We start from the raw sequence: 20,560 nt of genomic DNA on the forward strand, positions 1-20,560 counted from the left end.
TTTTATTTAGTTTTTGCCCTCCATTTATTGAAACATATATTAACAGTAAAACATATTTGAATGCTTTGTAAAAGTAAAGTGATTAAAAGAATGGGTACACTCAAACAATATTAAATTTTTAACAAGATAATTTGCCATTCTTTGGTCTTGTTATGCTTGAAAAAATGGCTTAAAAGATAAATAGGCCATGCTGTGGAAAATGGGGCTTCATGCATGTGCTTTAATTGTTGTCCCAGATAAGCCTGTGCATTCTGCACAGGCTACAACATTTTCCTCTTTAAAGATATTTTTTGGGTTGAAAAAAGAATCATCTTTATGAAAATTCAGTCTGGTCAGAAATTTTTTTCCCTGATTAGCTTATGTGGACATGCTAATCTGGGACGACACTTCCTTATATTGACGAGCTGCATATTGGCTTATGAAATTACATCTCTGAAAGTGAAGATAAGCTATAACTATGAATTTACAGGTTAGTATAGCAATAGCCAACACTTTTAATGTTTTAATATGAAATGGTTTAATTGTATAAATGTTCATGCTATTCAGGACAAGGAACCAATGAAATACCAGATTAGGCATTCATGAGAAGGAATTTTTGCTGTTGAAAACCTTCACATCTAATCAAGAGGCATAGTTTGTAGTAGATTGTAATATAAACATTTGTTACACGTTCATATCACCCACTGTGCTGTTTTCAGGAGAGCACCAGCATTGGTATCGAGTTGGCCCAGCAACAGTACCAGTCCAGCATGCAGGAGATCCAGTCAAGGACGACCCTTCCCCTCCCCTGACCCCTAACTCCTCACTTTTGACCTTCAGCCTCAAAGGATCAGCATCGCTGAACAATTCTCTTCTCCAGGAAATTCTCAGCTCTTCAAGTTTTCACGGGCTGTTCTCAACAACCGCAATGTCCTGGTCCAGTTTTCCTTACTCAAGCCTGAGTGAGCCCTAGTTTTGTTAAATATAAGTAGTAGAAATGGTAACACTAACAGCCAGTGTTCTTGCTGTTGGACATCACAAAGAATATCACAGAATAAAAAGTTGAATAACTTGTTCCATTCATTATGGGACCAACAGAAATTCAGCAAGAAATAGGGCAAAAAATCAAGGAACAATTGAAGCGATTAATTTAGAAGTGTATGCTTTCCAAAGTAGATACTTCTGCTGTTGATAGTTTTGACAGTAATAGCGTTACGGACGCCTCGGTTTGTCCTCTCAGGCGTGTAAACTGTCTAAAGAGAAAAAGCTTCTGACGCTTTTGCTGACGAAGAAAGGCAGTAATGACTTGGCTGTGAACACCCAGAGGACAATACATCCTTGGGGCATGCCTCAGACGCAAATTCCGCTCAAGATTATAAACAAGGTGCAAAATGTGAATATGTCTAGCTGTGTTACGAGCACTTCCCACTCCGAGCCCATAGGCCTCGTATTGAATCGAGGCTAGTGAAGGCAGTTGTGTTGTGTGGTCCAGTATGCCCTTCTACTCTCAACCCGACGTTAATCAGAACTCAAACTCAGCCCTTAGCACTATCAGCTCAGCTCCTTGAGCCTCAGGTGAGACCTTACAGTGTTATTTATTTTGTCGAAATTGGAGCCAAAATTCAGTCCCACTCCTAGACTCAAAAAGTCTCTATTTTCCCATAATTGTTAGCGAAAATTTTCAAATCAAGGTTTGCCCCCAAAAAATGTTTTAATAGGTTGCAACATTGAGTTCATTTCCTTATTCAGCTCAATAACTTGAACCTTAGTGCAATTAATTTAGATAGCACTTATTCTCAATGTTTAATTTTTTTTAGCAAAAACAACAACCATTTTTCCAATTTAATTCAAAACAGCATGATTTTTTCCGAATTGTCCAAATCCAAAAATGTTTAAAATAAACTCTGCGTAGAGCTGGCCCCTAGTTCTTGCACATTTTAGAGTCTTTGATAAGAATAACTTGTTTAATTTGCTTATTTCACTGAGTTTCATTACTATTTTGAAGTTGGAGTTACATAAATTATTTATTTCACATATAATTGGATATGATTATTACTCAAATTAGAGCCCGGATGTTTTCAAAACAATAGCACTATATTGCTTTCATATCCTTATGCACACAATTTCAGCACCAGTTGCTAGAAGTATCAATTCAAAATCACTTACAGTGAATAGTTTTAACCAGAATAGGCAATAATTACTACTTAAATTATTACAACCCCTGGTTGCAAGATAAGAGTGTCATAGACTGAATTCAATATAGACGTTCATCTGTATTTCTGTTTGATCCATAGGCGCTCGATGTCAATGACAATGTTTTATTTTAAATTTATTTATTTATTTATTTTTTAGTTACCCGTTGTTTATTATAATGCATACACATACTAAATTAATAAAAAATCTTCCGACAAAACGTTAAAAAAAAAAGATAGTTCGACTATGTATGTACAGTTATTGACAAGGTAAATCACTCCCCATTTTCTAAAGCAACGAAGGTGCGTCATTATGCATAATTAAATCGCTGTCATCCCGCTTGCTCATTGAAATGCGCGCGCAGGCCGGGAACCTCGCTCTTTATACAAAATAACAGCCACTAAACACTATGGGCGCCAGATTTGATTTTTGACGTGCTGATTTTTTTCTGGAAATCACCATGGCAGACGAAATCAAGTTAAACAATTGGTAAGGAATGATTCATGTGTATGCAATTTACAAAATAATTTGTTGATTGCCCCATTAATTGAGTGAAACAATAGTTACAAGGATTAAGAACATCGTCTGTGGATGTTTCTGTTGAAACTGAAAGTAGATAGAGAAAGAGCGAGGTTCCCGGCCTGCGCGCGCATTTCAACAAGCGAGCGGGGTGACAGCGAATTAATTATTAATGACGCACTTCCGTTGCTTTAGAAAATGGCGAGTGATTTCATTCTATACATAGATCGTGACGTCACTACGTTATTGTCACCTCTATTCTTAGACGCATCACATTCCCCTGGTTTGGGGAATTATGCTTCCGCCAAAATGGTTCTGCGTAGGAATGAAAAAGTTAATAATGAAAGAAAAACCGTTCTTTATTGTGTGTTTAAAACGTAATGTTGTTTAAAGAAATGTTATTTAATTATGTTAAAATGTGATTTTTAATCTCTATCCAGACTGATAGCGATTATTAGAAGTATGATTACCTGACCTTCTTTCGCTTTTCACTTGTAAAAGAAGTGCTACCCACAATTCCTTTCGCGTAAGTACACAGGTCAGTAAGACCGGTGTGTACAAAATGGAGTGATTTACCTTGTCAATATCTATGTACATAGGCGAACTATCTTTTTTTTAAGAAGACGTTTTGTCAGAAGATTTTTATTAATTTAGTATGTGTATGCATTATAATAAACAACGGGTAACTAAAAAACAAATAAATAAACAAAACATTGTCATTGACAGCGAGCGCCTATGATCCGATCCATAGATAAGGGGGCAGTCTACAGTTTTTCTGGAAAATCCCCAGGCCGACAAGCACTGGTCTGCAAAACACCCTCAAAACAAGGCCTTCAGTCACAACCTGAAAATATATTCAGACCATATTCATTGCGGCCCGTCAACAGCTTGAAAATAAAGCACAAAACAATGCAGAAAATGCTCTTTAAATTTATATCTGGGGTAAAATAGACCTTTTCGGGGGTCTCGGAAATTGCCCATAAAAACCCCATTTTTACATAAACCCGGCAATCACATTTAACTTTCCGGGTAAGAATACGCACACAGTCGACAACATGCTTCGCACTATCAAAGCAAATGCTTTCAAACTAACCCAAACAAAATGGGTCATTACCATTGAACTTTTTTGCACTGCTAACTTATTTAAACCCACCGTTGAAATCTGTCAAATGCCGGCTGTTTCAAGCAGAAAGTACATGTGTTTACTTCTCACTCAGCATGTTGTTGTTGTTGACTAAAATTCAGGTCATTTAGTTTCGAATTACTCAAAACATGTGAAATTACTAGAATATTGACCATTTATACTTACATTTCAGCTCCTGGAGTCAAAAAACAATTTCTTTTAGGCCATACACCTTAAATTCAGGAAATTGACCGGGGCCAATGCGCAGATAAGGCTAAAAAACTGTAGACTGCCTCCTAAAACATGTGTGATCAAGTACTCATACACTTACAGTATTCAACTCACATCTATTGTTTCTTATTATATGTCATACAGTTGTATTAATTGTCTCACATTTAAAGTTGTTTAGTCTCACATATAAGTCATAAACTGTCACATTTAAAGGTGTGCAGTCTCACACTTTAAGCTGTACAGTGTCACATTTAAAGCTGTATTGTCTCACATTTTCAGTTGCTGAGTATCACATTTAAAATTATGTAGTCTTACATTTAAAGTTGTTTATTACCACATTTAAAGTTGTATATCGCATAATTAAAGGTGTACAGTCTCACATTCTAAATTGCTCAAGTAAGGCCTGTTTTTGATTTAAAAAAATAAGTATTACACCTTGCTACAAACTGTACGTTACCATGTATTCCTTGAGGTTTAAAACCCCTAACTTTCAATTTCAAGATGATGCGTGTTAAACATTGATGAGTTGTTATTGGTGAACAATCAATTGCGATATCCTAAATATAAATTTATTGTTGTCAGGACTTGATGCAATCCTTGATTGGTACCCAGCTTAACAACAGGCTCTTTGGTCAGCTGGTCTCAGACGCCCAGAGACACTTCCTGTGCATCGGGGGTAGTTGGCTCTTGGCACAGGACCTCGGGCCAAATGCTCAACAAATCCTTAGCGCAGGGTGCAGCCAGTCTAAACCTGGGGTTTCAAACTTTCCTGCCTAAGGGCCAAGATTATCTCATTTACAAGGTATATTTGGGCTGTAATTTACCGTGTATAATGTGCAGGTGTGTACTCCTAATTTCACGAGTTGATTTAACTCCATGCTACTAACTTAAAAAATTTAAATAACATTACTATGCACTCGTAAATATGCATAAAAGCCACCAATAGCCTTGAGATTTTTGCAGTATATAGGGATTTTTAAGTTGCCACGTTATGAAATGGTGCAGGGGGGGGGGGGGGTGAAAAGATTTGTCATTGTCTTTAATTACCAGTATGCTCCGTCCTTCATTTCATCCTCCTTATATCCGTTTCACTTTTTTTGGTTTTGCACATAACTTAATAAGCTCCAGAGGGATGAAAACTGTTTGTATAAAGAGTACATATATGGAAGGCAATATTTGAGCATTTATTTAATCAAACCAACTTCATTGACTTTCAATATAGCAGAGGTCATTTCAGAATTCATTGAATTATTTGGTTTACAGGCACACATTTCTGGGAGGTGCTAAGACCATTTTATCTGTTCACAGAGGTTTATACTCACAAGTTCAGGCCCAGAGAGAAATGTCCCCAACTAAAACTTAGCCCCTATATCACAATAGGTAAGTGGCCTTGCCATTGCAAAAGGAGTCACTGTGGCAAAGCTTTCAAGAGACCCACTCTTTATAGCCTAAGACTTTTGATGCAATAATACTTAAATAAATAGGTTAGACTAAATGCCAACTGTGGTTTCTGCTCTTCCATTACTTGACATGTTAATCGTATTTCAGTTTAAAAGTTAAGCGACAAACTTTAGTATAGTATATAGAAAAGTGAAGAAAATGCGAAAGTGTCAAGCTTAACTCTCATATTTGCATTTTAAATTGAACATCTAGAGATATAATAAAACTAAAAACAACAAACGAGCCATTTATCAGCAGGTACCAACATATCTGGCTCTTAAACTATTTTCAAAATCTGGTTCTATATCAATTGTAATTATGGTTCTTAAACTACCATTGATACATAAGTGGGGCCAGTGATGTTTGTAGCTTTGCATAACATGATTTTTTTCTTTATTATTTATTGAAATCAGTTTATCAACTTTAATGACCAATTATAACCTATAAATTATGTGATTATAAGTATACCCCACAAACGAAGTTTAGGTGTGTATATAGGAGTGAGCTTGTCTGTCGGTCTGCCGGTCAGTCTGTCGGTCGGTCCGTTTTCAGTGTCTGCTCTCTAATTCACGTTGTTTTCATCCGATCTTCACCAAACTTGGTCAGATGTTGTATTTAGACAATGTCTAGTTCAAGTTTGAATGTGTATAATGCCGGGTCAAAAACTAGGTCACAGGGTCACTAAGTGCGTTTAAACATTGTGCATGGTGTCCGCTCTCTAATTCAAGTAGTTTTTATCCGAGCTTCACCAAACTTGGTCAGAAGTTGTATCTAAATGATGTCTAGGCCAAGTTTGAACAAGGACCATGCCGGGTCAAAAACTAGGTCACATTGTCACTAAGTGCGTTTTAAACATTGAGCATGGTGTCTGCTATTTTTTGTGAAGAAAACATGTAAAATATTCTGTGTCAATTCAATGCGGCTTGTGGGGGTCACTTTTTTGACAAAGCTCTAGTTTTAATAGTTAACAAAAGCACATGATAGTTAAGTGTTGTATGTCGCGTTTTATTGAGTGTATCAGGAATTTCCCATATGGATATTTACCCAAAAAGACTCAAAAGTGATATGTGCTGCAACACATTTACAGATCTGCTTTAGCTGACTTGAGCACACAATTCTAAAAGCAATTGTGATCACCCTATGTTAAGCTTGTTACTAAGCTAGAAGCCTGATTTTTGATAAAATATTGATTAAACTTGGTCTGATTGGTCCTAGACAATATCTAGGCAATGTCACATCTGGGTCACATGAATCCTTCAACAAGCCTTGTTGTTACAAGGTCACATATATTTAAATCATATGAAATCACTGTTACATGTAACACTTTAGAGGCCACATGTGTGGCTCAATATTGATGAAACATAGCCCAAATGTTTTTATGCAGGGTGACATATAGCAGTTGAACTGTCCGTCAGTGTGTCAGTTTTTGTGTATGTCAGTCAGTCTGTCCGTCCGTCCGAAAACTTTAATGGCCATAACTTTTTCAATATTGAAGATAGCAACTTGATATATGGCATGCATGTGTATCTCATGGAGCTAAACATTTTGAGTGGTTAAAGGTGAAGGTCAAGGTCATCCTTCAAGGTAAAATGTCAAATATATGGCATCTGTCCGTCCAAAAACTTTAACATTGGTCATTACTTTTTAAATATTGAAGATAGCAACTTGATATTTGGCATGCATGTGTATCTCATGAAGCTGCACATTTTGAGTGGTGAAAGTTCAAGGTCAAGGTTATCCTTCAAGGTCAAAGGTCAAAAAATAAATATAATTTAGCGGCATTCTCATGAAGCTGCACATTTGAGCGGTAGAAAATCAAGGTCAAAGGTAAAAAAAATAAATATAATTTTTCAAAGCGGTGTTCTCATGAAGCTGCACATTTTGAGCATTTGGAGTGGTTGAAGTTCAAGGTCAAGGTCATCCTTTAAGGTCAAAGGTAAAAAAAAATCAAAGCGGCATTCTCATCAAGCTGCACAATTTGAGTGGTGGAACTTCAAGGGTCAAGGTCATGCTTCAAGGTCAAATTTTTTAATTGTTTTTTTCAAAGGGGTGTTCTCATGAAGCTGCACATTTTGAGTGGTGGAAGTTCAAGGTCAAGGTCATCCTTCAAGGTCAAAGGTCACATTTTTTCAAAGCGGCGCAATAGTGGGCATTATTTTTCTGACGAACACATCTCTTTTTTTTTTCTTTTTTTTATGTCTTTCAACTTTTGTTACATGTTGATTTACTTTGGAAATGTTGTCCTGTTTGAATTAAAACAGATTTAAACAATCAAAGATCTGTAAAGGAATAGTAGAAATTTTATTTTTTTCAACTTTGGGAAGACATTATTGATTAAAACATATATTAACAATAAAACAAATGTATAAGCAAATCGAAAGTAAAGTGATTAAACGCATTAGAACAATTGAAATATATGACATTTTTAACAAGATGAGTATCAATTTTTCTCAATGGAAAAAACTGACTAAAAAGATAAATAAGCTGTGCTGTTGGAAAATGGAGCTTAATGCATTGTTGAACCAGATTAGCCTGTGCAGTCCACACAGGCTAATCATTGACAACATTTTTCTCTTAAAGGTATGTTGGTTGAACAGAAATATTTAGGAAAATCCAGTCTAGTCAGAAAGTGTCCTCCCTGCTTATGTTGACTTAACATGCTAATCTGGGACGACACTTTCAGATATTGATGAGCGGTATATTGGCTTATGAAATTACATCTCTGAAAGTTAAGGGAAAATAATAATTATGAATTTACAGGTTAGTATAGCATTAACCAACACTTTTAATGTTTTAATACGAAATGATAAAGTTGTGTCAATGTTTAGGCTATAAAGGACTATGGACCAATGAAACGCCAGATAAGAAATTCATGGGAATGAAGTTTTACTATTGAAAACCTGCACAGCAAACCAAAAAGCATAGTTTGTAAAAGATTGTAATATAAACATTTATTACAAGTTCATATTACCCATTGTGCTGTTGTTGGTTTTCAGGAGAGCACCAGCATTGATATTGTGTTGGCCCAACAACAGCACCAGTCTGGCATGCATGAGCCCCAGTCCAGGACAACCCTTCCCCTACCCTGATTCATATCTCCTCCCCCAAGACCTCCAGCCTCAAATTCTGAACACATCCAGTTTTCTTGCACTGATCTCATCAACCGCATTGTCCACGTCAAGTTATCCACTGTCGAGCCTGAGTAGTTTTGTTTAGCTTGAGTGTCCGAGTGGGAAGAGTGTTACAGACACAAGGAATTATATCAGTAGTTATGGTAATGCTCAATCAACAGTCAGTTCTTGCTGTTGGACATCACTGTAAATATCACGACGAATGAGAAGTTGAATAACTTGTTCCATTCGTTATGGGACAAACACAAATTCAGCGAGGAACGGGACAAAAAATCAAGGAACAATTGAAGCGATTAATACAGAAGTGTAGGCTAGATACTTCTGCTGTTGATAGTTAGGACAGTAGTAGCGTTACGGACCGTCTTGGTTTGTCCTCTCAGGCATTTAAACTGTCCAAAGGGAACATAAAGCTTTTGATGCTGTTGCTGATGAAGAAAGGCAGTGATGACTTGGCTGTGAACACCAAGAGCACAATACATCAATGGGGCATGCCTCAGACGCAAATTGTGCCCAAGATTGTAAACAAGGTGCAAAATGTGAACATGTCTAGCTTTGTTACGAGCACATGCTTGGCACTTGTATTGAATCGAGAATAGAGTTGGCTTTGAAAAATGACAGCAGTTTTGTAATGTCGTCCAGTACGCACTTGGACTCTCAACCGAGTTAGTCAGAACTCAAACTCGGGCCTTAGTAATATCAGCAAGGTAAGCATGTCGTCTCAGCTTCTTGAGCGTCAGATGTTATTTGGTTAAATTTGGGGGCCAATAATTCAGCCACAGCCCTAATCTCCAAACATCTATATTTTTTCCATAATAGCTGGCTTTCATTCCCAATTGAAAGTTTTCCAACAAAAAATTGTGTTTAATAGGTCGCAACATTGAGTGTATTTCCTGATTCAGCTCTATAAATTGAACTTAAGTTAAATAAATACATTAAATTTTGATGTTACTGATTTTTCGATTTTTAAGTATTTGTAAGCAAAAACTTAACCCCAATATTCCAATTTTAGTCAAAATATCCAGGTTTTTCCCAATCCAACAGGCTATGACCCAATTTCAAAAATGGTTATTATAGACTCAGCACAGAGCTAGCACCTAGTTTTATCACATTTGAAGTCTTTTTTTTAAAACAAATTGCTTAATTTACTTGTTACACTAATTTGTATTACAATTTTGAAGTAGTTTGTTTTATAAAAAAATGTTTATGTTGTTTATTTCACATATAATTTGATATGATTATTATTTCAATCAGAGCCTGGATGTTTGCAAAATTGCTTTATATTCTGATGATAACACCAGTGACTAGAAGGTATGTCCTACAAAAGGAGGCTATTTAATGTAGAAATCAATATCACTACTTAACATGGTCTCACTTTTTAAGTTTTTTAGACTCTCGTTTCAAGTTGTATTGTCTCATATTTAAAGGCGTAAAGTCATACATTTGAAGTTGTACAGTGTCAAATTTAATGGTGTATAGCCTCAGATTAAATATTTTTAGAAGTCTCACATTTAAAATTGTATAGTCCATCATTTTGAATTGTACAGTCATTCATGTTAAGTTGTATAGTGGCAAATTTTTAAACGTTGTATTGTCTCACATTTAAAGTTGTTCAGTCTCTTGTTTAATGTTGTGTAGTCTTAGATTTAAAGATGTATTGTCATACATTTGAAGTTATATTGTGTCAAATTTAAAATTGTTGTGTCTCAGATTTAAAGCTTAAAACAGTCTCACATTTAACATTGTATAGTCTCACATGTTAAATTGTAGAGTCTCTAATTTTCAGTTGTAGAGACGCTCAAAGTGAAACAATTTGTTCCAACAGATAGAACAGGCGTTGATTGATTCGTCCGTAAATGTGACTGGCCTTAATATGTTGCTCTGGAATAATGTGAACCTCACCAGGAGAGCTGTCTGCGATTGACGCCATTCAACAAGAGTTGTTGTCGGGAATTCCCGGGTTTGGATTGGTGACTTAGGTGTCGGGACTCGCTTCATCTCTGCATATGGCACGGTCGCAGCAGCAGCAACAAGAACAGCAGGTAGTATTTTAGCTGTGGTCTGGGATATGGGGCTTAATGTTTGTGCTTAAAAAATCATTCCATAGTAAGCCTGTGCAGACTGCACATACATTAAGTCCTATTTTACCAGAATGCAACCCATATAGTTCACTTCACATCAGTACTTTTTCTGGCTGATTAAGGGAAAGTTCCTAACATCAAATGTGTATTCTTTGTTTTTAAATTGATCAACCTTGGTTAATAAATAGGAAAGTTGATCTGATATATGTTTATATCATAGAAATTAGGGCATAGTTTATTTTTTGGTCAAAATTTAACCCTGAACCAAAATGTGCTGATGACCGCGATTCGAAATGTGCTGATAACTACAGTGTCCTTTCAGAAATTGCTTTCATATTTAATATGCAACCCTGGGGCTTCCCTGGGTCAAACATGCGGCATGGGGATACGCGTCAGCCTTTGGCGCGCCATTTCTAGTTTACTTTGTTTTATGCTGTCGAACATTGGTTATTGATTTTAATAACATTTATATAAATGTGTGTTAATCCTAAGTATACATACAAGAAATACATCAAGCTATTCTGCTGCTCCAGTCGCTTCTGAGTCCGGACAAAGATGCTGTGGATGTGGTGGACAAGAATGACCTGAATACGCAGAAGGTAAATTAGATGCTTTATTTGTCAGGTGTTTTCTTTGCCATTTTGGGGGAAAATTGTTTTTTTGGATAGTGAATTATTTCGCATGAAAAATCAATTGAGTTGGGAATAATAATTTTATATTACTCTTTCTAACACTTCAGATTATAATAATATAATCATATAATGATAGTTCTATACATTTTATGCCCCCAAAGGAGGGCATATAGTGATCGGACTGTCCGTCTGTTTGTTTGTCACACTTTGCGTTTAGGTTTTCGAAAAATGCTCATTACTTCTATGTCGCTTCATATAGCTATTTCATATTTGGCATGCTTGTGTATATGGACAAGGCTATTTCATATGCACACAAATTTTGACCCCTGTGACCTTGACCTTGAACTTAGGGTCCGGTCCGCGTTTAGGTTTCGAAATCTGCTTTTAGGTTTCGAAAAAAGCTTATAAATTCTATCAAGCGTTTATAGGGAGCATAAGTCATCCTATGGTGACAGCTTTTGTTTTAGATCTTATTGAAACATAATTGAGATATAATAAGCTTAAGGCACTTATCTAAAAAAAAAAGTTTGGTTATAGTTCCGTATAACAGACCCATCAATATGCCAGGAAAAGGCTTGTTTGTGTATCTCATATGTATTAAGAAAGCAAAAAAGAAATGAGGTGGGAAAGCAAAGTATAAATTTACATGAGGTAAAATATCCTCTGTAATTGATTGTAACTTGTGAACCGTTTATTTTTGTCCGTATGAACTTTCCTGGTTAAAACAGACTTTCATGGACACATAAGTTGATGGGTGGATTTCTCAGTTTGGAAAAAATACATGAGGAATTTGTGTCAGTTTTTTTTCTAATGTGTTTGTGTTAAATTTGTGGATATGTCAACCCTTAAAATCAACACCAAATAATGTCCCACTAATAATAATAATTTGACAGTGTACCTTTGTATTAAGAATGCTAAAGATGAATTGGACAAAAATGATATGATTTCACATAAGATAAAATGACTTACTTAACTAGAGGATCAATGACTCAACCCTTCTTCAGCTGGATGCTTTCCAAACCTTAGTAACACAGAATTTCAAAATGTGTTTTAAAGTAAGATTCATTCTGGGAAAAGGGGGTTTAAACCATTTTAAGTTCCATCCACATATTAGCTTGTGCAGTGCACACTGTCTCAGGCAAATCAGGGAGGATACTTCTCGTTTTTGAGGAATTTTTTGTATAAAGGAAATTTCATCTTAACAAAATTAATTCTAGGCGGAAATTGTCGTCTCAGAATAGTATTACAAACACTTTTCGCAGAAAATATGGAATATGAATTTTAAAATCGCCATTATTTGTGGGACATTAATAAATCTTGATATCATGAATTAACTGATACACAAATTTAATTCACACACATAACAAATGTCCTTTTTACAAACCTTCATGTTTTGCAAATTCTTTTTTTTCCAAAATCAAAAATCCACAAATTTACATGTCCATATCAAAGTCATTTTTTGAAATGCCCAAAAATTTATGCCAACGTACATAAATTATTTTACAAGATCAGGGATGTTAAATTCAGTTTCCAGTTTGAATTGGCTGCTAAAATTTTGCTCTGGGCAAATATCAGATTGCAACCCCTTTTTTCAGCCAGCACCTTTTTTTGCAAAAGTTACCCGTTTGAAAGGGACATGACTGTGGGGGCTTTTTTTCCTTTGTACATAATGGCTGTTTTTCACAAATTTGAGAATATCGCGACTCAAATTTTCACAATTTAAAGAAGTTTGTGACTAATCTTTATGTTCAAACTTTTTAAAAGTTGATGACTAATTTGTGTACAGTTTTGAGAAGTTTGGGACTTAATTTTTCACAACATGAAGGGCCAAAGCCGCTTCACAAGGATGAGACAAAAGATTTGCTTCATGTTTGTGGGGGTTTGGGTACTATTTTTACTGAAATAATTTGTTTTCCTTGAACATATCAAATAAAGTTAATGTTCGCATTTACTTGAAAAAAATCATGTACACTTCAACACCGTTATTTCGAAGTCGTCGGGACCGTTAAAAAAAACTTCGGATTAACGATAATTTGAAATAAACATTTGACAGAAGACTTCTTTGATTCCTTAAAAATAAAACGTTGTGGAATTCGCATGGTTCGGTTACACGCTTACTTTAAAACGTAAACTAGTCAGATAGTAATATATTTCTACTCGTAACAAACGGGGGAATAAGACGATTCTTTTTCTTGTTTTTATTTTTCTCTAATTACAGAACATATAAAATAAAACGAATAGCACAAATTATCAGACATACATACATATGCATACACTTTCGGAAATGAATTCATCTTTTTTTAATAATACGCGATGTCTCTCTGAACACCGGCATTCGCGCAGACGACAAAGGCGTAATTATCGGCTTTTGACGCGCCACGACAAAGGTGTGAAATTACGCTCAGTACTTTGCAGTTTTGACTTCGGATTAAAGATTGATAATTAGGTGCGAATTATGGTGTTGGGACCGACAGAATCACTTCGAATTAACGATTTCTTCGGTTTAACGAAGTTCGGATTAACAATGAAATTTTACATTAAACAAACAAGAATCAAAATCGGGACCAGAAAAATACTTCGAAATAACGGTGACTTCGGATTATCGGTGTTCGAAATAACGGTGTTGAAGTGTATTTGTATTGGTTACTGTGAAAATTTAGGCATCTTCAAATACGGGCAAACTAGTTTCGCCAGCTGGTAGTCGTTCAGGGCAAGTGGCCTGTAACAGAATTTTACTCCCATGTGAATGTGAATAGCCATTTATTTCCCATTGTATAAAGAACACGTTCAATGCATTTCCTTATATGCTAGTCAGTGGACTAGTAAATTTAGCACTGAAACTGCAGAACATATCAGCAAAAACGCATGTAAAATAACAAGTTGATGGGTTTGTGCAATTAAGTTTTATGCAATAAAACAACCCATTTTTTCCACACACACACACACACACACACAAAGTCAACGAATTTTACAAATGTCATTTATAATCACACTTATTATTCCCAATTGATGTGGTAAAGGGACTTTATCCAATTTGGACAAAAGATTGGCTGGTGTATTACTAGTAATGTACTAGTTCAAAAGACTGACTGGGCCAACATATTTCATATTGTTTTGCTAGTTTCGCCAGCTGGTAGTCGTTCAGGGCAAGTGGCCTGTAACAGAATTTTACTCCCATGTGAATGTGAATAGCCATTTATTTCCCATTGTATAAAGAACACGTTCAATGCATTTCCTTATATGCTAGTCAGTGGACTAGTAAATTTAGCACTGAAACTGCAGAACATGTCAGCAAAAACGCATGTAAAATAACAAGTTGATGGGTTTGTGCAATTAAGTTTTATGCAATAAAACAACCCATTTTTTCCACACACACACACACACACAAAGTCAACGAATTTTACAAATGTCATTTATAATCACACTTATTATTCCCAATTGATGTGGTAAAGGGACTTTATCCAATTTGGACAAAAGATTGGCTGGTGTATTACTAGTAATGTACTAGTTCAAAAGACTGACTGGGCCAACATATTTCATATTGTTTTGCTTAACGTTACAGCAACTGCTCAGCACAGAAGACGACTGTCTGGTCAAAGGCTCAGCTGTATCAAAGTTCAGTGATGTGGGGGGACGTTGCTGTTCCATGTCTGAGGATCGCATCATATAGGACACTTTAGCTGACACTTATAAGGGTGAGAATTCTAGATATGTACCAGCAGTGAGTTGTTGACCTTAAGTTACTGTTTAATTAATTTAGCTGACACTAACAAGGGAGTGAACTTTAGATCTGCAACAGCAGTGAGTTTTTGCCTTTTAGTTGCTATTAAATAAATTAAGCTGACACTATAAACAAGGGACAGAACTGTAGATCTGCACAAGCTGTCTAATTTTGTCTACCACTGTATGTTATCTGTTGATTTACTTTTGAATTTATGTCTATTGTAAATTGAAACAGATTGAAACAATCAAAGATCTGTAAAGGCATGGTCCAAAATTGTGTGTTTTTAAAAGTAAATAATAAATGTTCAGTTTTTGCCCCTCATTTATTGAAATATATTTTTACAATAAAACACCTTTGAGGCATTGTAAATGCTAAGTGATTAATTGAATAAGTACCATTAGAAAACAATTTACATTGTTTTCAAGTTGATTTTCCATTCTTTTTTTTTGTTGTTATGCAGGAATGGACTGGCTAAAAATATAAATGACCCATGTTGTGGAAAAATGGGGCTTAATGCATGTGCTCAAATTGTTATCCCATATAAGTCTGCGCAGGCCGCACAGACTAATAGGGACAACACTTTCTTCTTCAAAGGTATTTTTCGTTGAAAGGAATTTTCCTTTTATTATAAATCGAGTCTAGTCAGAAAGTGTGTTCCCTGATTAGCTTATGTGGACTTCACATGCTTATAAGGGACGACAATTTGAATATTGATGAGGCCAAACAAAAAAATTCTGTGTTTAGGGCAACTGTGTCAAAAATGCTAGGTAGGGCAGGGATTGAGTTGTTTTTGTTTTTTTGTTTTTTTCTTAACCCCAAGAATCTAGGTTTTGCAACGGTGTTCCTACTGCCTACTTTTTTGCATCAATAACAAAGTATGATACTAATATTACTTTATTTCAAAATAATTTCAAGTTCAAACATTTATTGTATTAATCACGTGTTTCATTTTCAGGTGTAAATTGTAAATAATTATTGAAAATAAATACATTTTGTCATTCGTATTTTTTTCAATGTATGTTATACATTCAGTGCCATTCGAAAAAAACAATACTTAAAAATATACATATAAATGGAAAGTCCTACATGTTTTTTTTTATCTATTTATGATACATCAATATTTGATTAATTTAACACTTATTATAGTTTACTGTAACTATTCCTCTTCCATGGTTTTAATAATATTTTTGGACTGCCGAGGGAGATTGATTTCATAAAAATTGTGTCAGATTAAAATATGCCAATGCTTAACTTCATGAAATGTGTAGACATCAAACACTAATATTTTCAAAAAGTTAAGTTATTACATAGAAGTTAGGTCATCAAATTATATATGATGCACGTACATTAAACTTCAAATGCTACCTTCAAATGTGGTTGCATTTTTTCTCTGTGGCATTTTCATGTGTCAGATTAAAAAAAAACATTTCAAATACTTCAATGTTAATATTAAGAACTTAAGAAGTAACTCATTCGTTTAAAAAAAATCGTTAAGATGAATTTCCCACATAAATGCTATTACAAATAACAAAACATTTGAATAACTTAATTTGCAGAATTACCCCACCCATTAAAATTCATCGTGTCCGTTTTACAAACCTTATGTTTTGAAAGTGCTACTTCAATCATTCCATCCTCGCGCAGACATTCCCAAAAGTATTTTTTTAAACTTAAAAAACTTGCAGGACCGGACTGGGATTCATAGGACCAATACATCACATCACTGACTCAAATAAATTGACATACTGATAATTGGAAAACCGTCAGATACTGATCAGGTGTTTTTCCTTCTTTAGCAGTGGCCTTATGTATTGGCCCCTTTCTCCAAGGGAAAGACCTCTATCCCCAACTTTATTTCTTTAAAATAGTACAAATTTCCCAACATTTTAAGTTTACCTTGGAAAAAATCCCTGCTTACTTCTTTTTGTGTATATTTTCCCCCTGAAATTGAAGGCCAGACGTTTCCACCACATTAAGAAAAAACGCATTGCTGATAGTTAATGTAAGTTATTTTTACAAAAAAATCACATTTATACTTGTAAGGAATCAATAAAGTACCTCAAACAACAAAACACATGCTGGATAAGGATAACATAATGAAAACAGACTAAGATTAAAAAGCGCAAAGCCATTCTCGGTTTTACCAAAGTTTCATTGACAATTTCCCGTACGCGAAATTATGTAACAACTCAGAATTTTGCTACAGAAGTCAATAAACTTGCCACAATGATATATAAATCAACGAAAATGCATTATTATGCGTACATTTTAATGGGGTAACTAACAATTTATGCCCCAGTTACAACGATCTGAGTGTATTTGCTTGACTGTAAAAACTATTGACACTAAAGTTTTAGCTGCACATGCGCAAAACATTTTATGAATGTTAGCAAAAATACGACGTAGTGTTTACTGCTCATATTTCTTTTAAGCTCTCTTTTATTTTCAGATTTGAATTCTTTGAAATAAATAAATGTTTGCTCTTTTATTATTTGCTGGACATTCGGACTGGCAACATAGCATTTTCAATCGGACCTGTCTTAAAAACGTCGGTCAGGTCAGATGGTTAGACACTATTGAGAATGTCTGCTGGTGGCATCGGAGATGCCCTTGTAACTTATAGAAAAAAGTCGTATCATTAAAAACAGGAAACATTTGCATATCTCTTTGTTAATGTTCGCATTTTTGGTCGAAAAACACTTACAATTGCCAACATTTTCGACAATGTTACTGCACACCATATGCGTTTATACTTGATTACCTGCCCTGAAAATGAAGCGCTAAGGACTTAAAAACAATAGGGTCGGCGGGGTTTTGCTAGGTAGGGCCGGGTTGCCCGAAACACAGAATTTATTTTGTTTAGCCTGAGCTGCATATTGGTTTATAAAATAACATCTTTGCATGTTACTGGTAAGTACAAAATCGTTTTTATGAATTGACAGGTTTAATATAACATTGACCAACACGTTTAATGATTTAATATGAAATGGTTTAATTGAAGTAATGTTCATGCTTTTTTGGACAAGGAACCAATTAAACGCCTGATTAAAAATTAATGAGAATGAAATGTATCTGTTGAAAACCTTAACATCAAATCAGGAAGCATAGTTTGTTATAGATTGTAGTATAAACCTTTTTTGTGAATGGTTCATATCACCCATGGTGCTGTTGTTTTTCAGTAGAGCAGGAGCATTGATATCGAGTTGACGCGGCAATGGCACCAGTCGGACCCCAGGAGCCTCAGTCCAGGACAACCCTTCCCCTCCCCTGACCCCTAGCTACTCCCCTTTGACCTCCTGACTCAAAGCTTCATTGAGCAATACCGGTCTGCTGGAATATCTGAGCATGTTGAGTTTCCTCAAGCTGTTCTCAACAACTGCACTGTCCTTGTTGATTGATACGCACTCAAGCCTGAGTAGTTTGTTAAGCTCAAGTGCCGGGGATGGGACAAGTATTGCAGACACGTGAAGTAATAGCAGTAGATATGGCAACAATTATAGTCATTGACCGTGGGCATCACAACGAATATTATGAAGAATAAAATGTTGGATAACTTGTTCTATGGTTTATGGGACTAACAGAGCCTCATAGAATTATGGGAGAAAATCTATAAACAATTGAAGAGTTAAAGATTAAAACATAAGCTATCCACTGGGGCTACTTCTGGTTTCGATAGTAGTAGCATTATGAACCATCCTGGTTTGACCTCTCAGGCCGTTAAAATGTCCAAAGTGAATGTGATTTGACGCAGTTCTGACAAAAAAAACTTTGTTATGAACGCTCATAGCACAATGAATACATCGGGCATGGTTCAGGTGCAAATTCTGCCCAACATTGTTAACAAGGTGCTTAAGGTGCACCCATCAGGGTTTGTTATGAGCACTTCACACTTCAAGCCAAAACGGTCTCGCACTGAGTTGATGCTTGAGAAGGCGTTGCAAAATGACAGCAGTTTGATGTGTGGTCCAGTATGCCCTTTGACTCTCAACGCAACGTTAATTAGAACTCAAACACGGCCCTTATCAATATCAGCGAGGCTAGAATGTCGTCTCAGCTTCTTGAGCTTCGGGTGAGTCCTTACAGTGTTATTTACTTGGCAAATTACGGCTGATAATTCAGTCCCATTCCTAATCTCAAAACTTCTATATTTTAACATAATTACTGGCTAAAATTACCACAGTAAAGGACACTTTTCACAGAAATAGTCCCTAGTTCTAGCACATTTCTAAGTCTTTTAGAAGAATAACTGGCTTAATTTGCTTATTTCACTAAGTTTTATTACTATTTTGAAGTTATTGTTCTTATAAAAAATTGTACATGTTGTTTATTTTACTTATACTGTGAAACCATTTATTTCGGTCAGCACAAAAAGTGTCATTTAAAAAAAAGACTTTTTCATCAGCACTTAAATTCATTCATTTCTGATTTTGAAAAAAATTTGTGTCAGTTAATACCCTATTTGTTTGTAGTACATGTCTGCGATAAATTGTGTTGGGAAAAAGGGGAAAACCCTTGAGAATAACTTGCAGGAGGTAGACCATGTTTAGCAGATTGAATTAACTAGTCTTTTGTTATCATGTGATATTTTACTTTGTTTGTATAGGTCCCTGTTGTAACTGGCCCTTATAACTGTATGCGATTAAGAAGTTCATTGTTGTAAATTTAGCTGATTAGTGGGACCGAATAACTGTTTACATACCATTTTTCTAATGTTCATATATATCCAATAATCGAATATAATTACATAAATTAAAAAATAATTCTGGCCATTTGTGACAGAAAGTTAAACTAAATCATACAATAATGTCAATGCATTAAACAAATTTGAATTGATACATAAAAAATTAGATAATAGTAAATGTTGGTAAATGCAAACAATCAAACACAAATAAATAGTTTTTTTATTTCTTTGTAATAAAAGCGCAGAATCTATATCAGTCCGGTGTTGATCAAACAACGTCATCTTTTATTTTTTATTGTCTTTGAACTGGATCTGCCATTTGCTAACAACACCCCTGAAAAACGCACAATGGATTATAATACAGTTGTTAACAATTAGCGCTAATCATAACTATTCTACCTAATTGAAGTTGATGCTTTTGATACAGCTTTTGGTTTGTAATTAAATTTGATTTTTATTTAAATCAGTGCCCAGATGTTTGCAAAAAATAATGACACTGTATATTGCTTTTATATCCTTATGCACACAAAATCAGCACGCATGACTAGAAGTGAAACTTTATATCTATGGTTTTTCTTACAAAAGATGCCATATAATGTAGAAATCAACAAGTATTGATTCAATATCATTTACAGCGAATTGTTATCGCCCGCCATAGGTGGAGGGATATTGTTTTGGTGTTGTCCGTCAATCCGTCCGCCTTTCCGTCTGTCTTTCCGTCTGTCCATCCGGAACTTTTGTGTCTTGAGCCATATCTTGGAAGTGCTTATGGTAAATAGGGCTTAATGCCTTTGTGTTAAGTGTCCCAGATTTTTGCTAAGAAGAGACT

At 35.3% G+C, this 20,560-nt stretch overlaps 1 long non-coding RNA gene across 2 annotated transcripts in view; it reads left to right on the forward strand.

The window, feature by feature from the left end:
• The first annotated feature begins 399 nt into the window (after positions 1-399).
• Positions 400-20,560, forward strand: part of LOC127835117 (uncharacterized) — a 28,017-nt gene continuing 7,856 nt past the window's right edge. Inside the window, exons 1-8 of one of the 2 annotated variants that reach the window (XR_008028356.1) lie at positions 400-1,554; positions 4,628-4,847; positions 8,482-9,320; positions 9,868-9,924; positions 10,400-10,655; positions 11,228-11,293; positions 14,889-15,021; positions 18,230-19,119. This is a non-coding gene — a long non-coding RNA (uncharacterized LOC127835117). Of the gene's footprint in view, positions 1,555-4,627; positions 4,848-5,314; positions 5,426-8,481; positions 9,321-9,867; positions 9,925-10,399; positions 10,656-11,227; positions 11,294-14,888; positions 15,022-18,229; positions 19,120-20,560 lie in introns of those variants that run through there. The other variant, XR_008028357.1, reaches the window with a different exon arrangement.

This window comes from Dreissena polymorpha, chromosome 6, assembly GCF_020536995.1.
Source record: "Dreissena polymorpha isolate Duluth1 chromosome 6, UMN_Dpol_1.0, whole genome shotgun sequence".
Lineage (NCBI taxonomy): Eukaryota > Metazoa > Mollusca > Bivalvia > Myida > Dreissenidae > Dreissena > Dreissena polymorpha.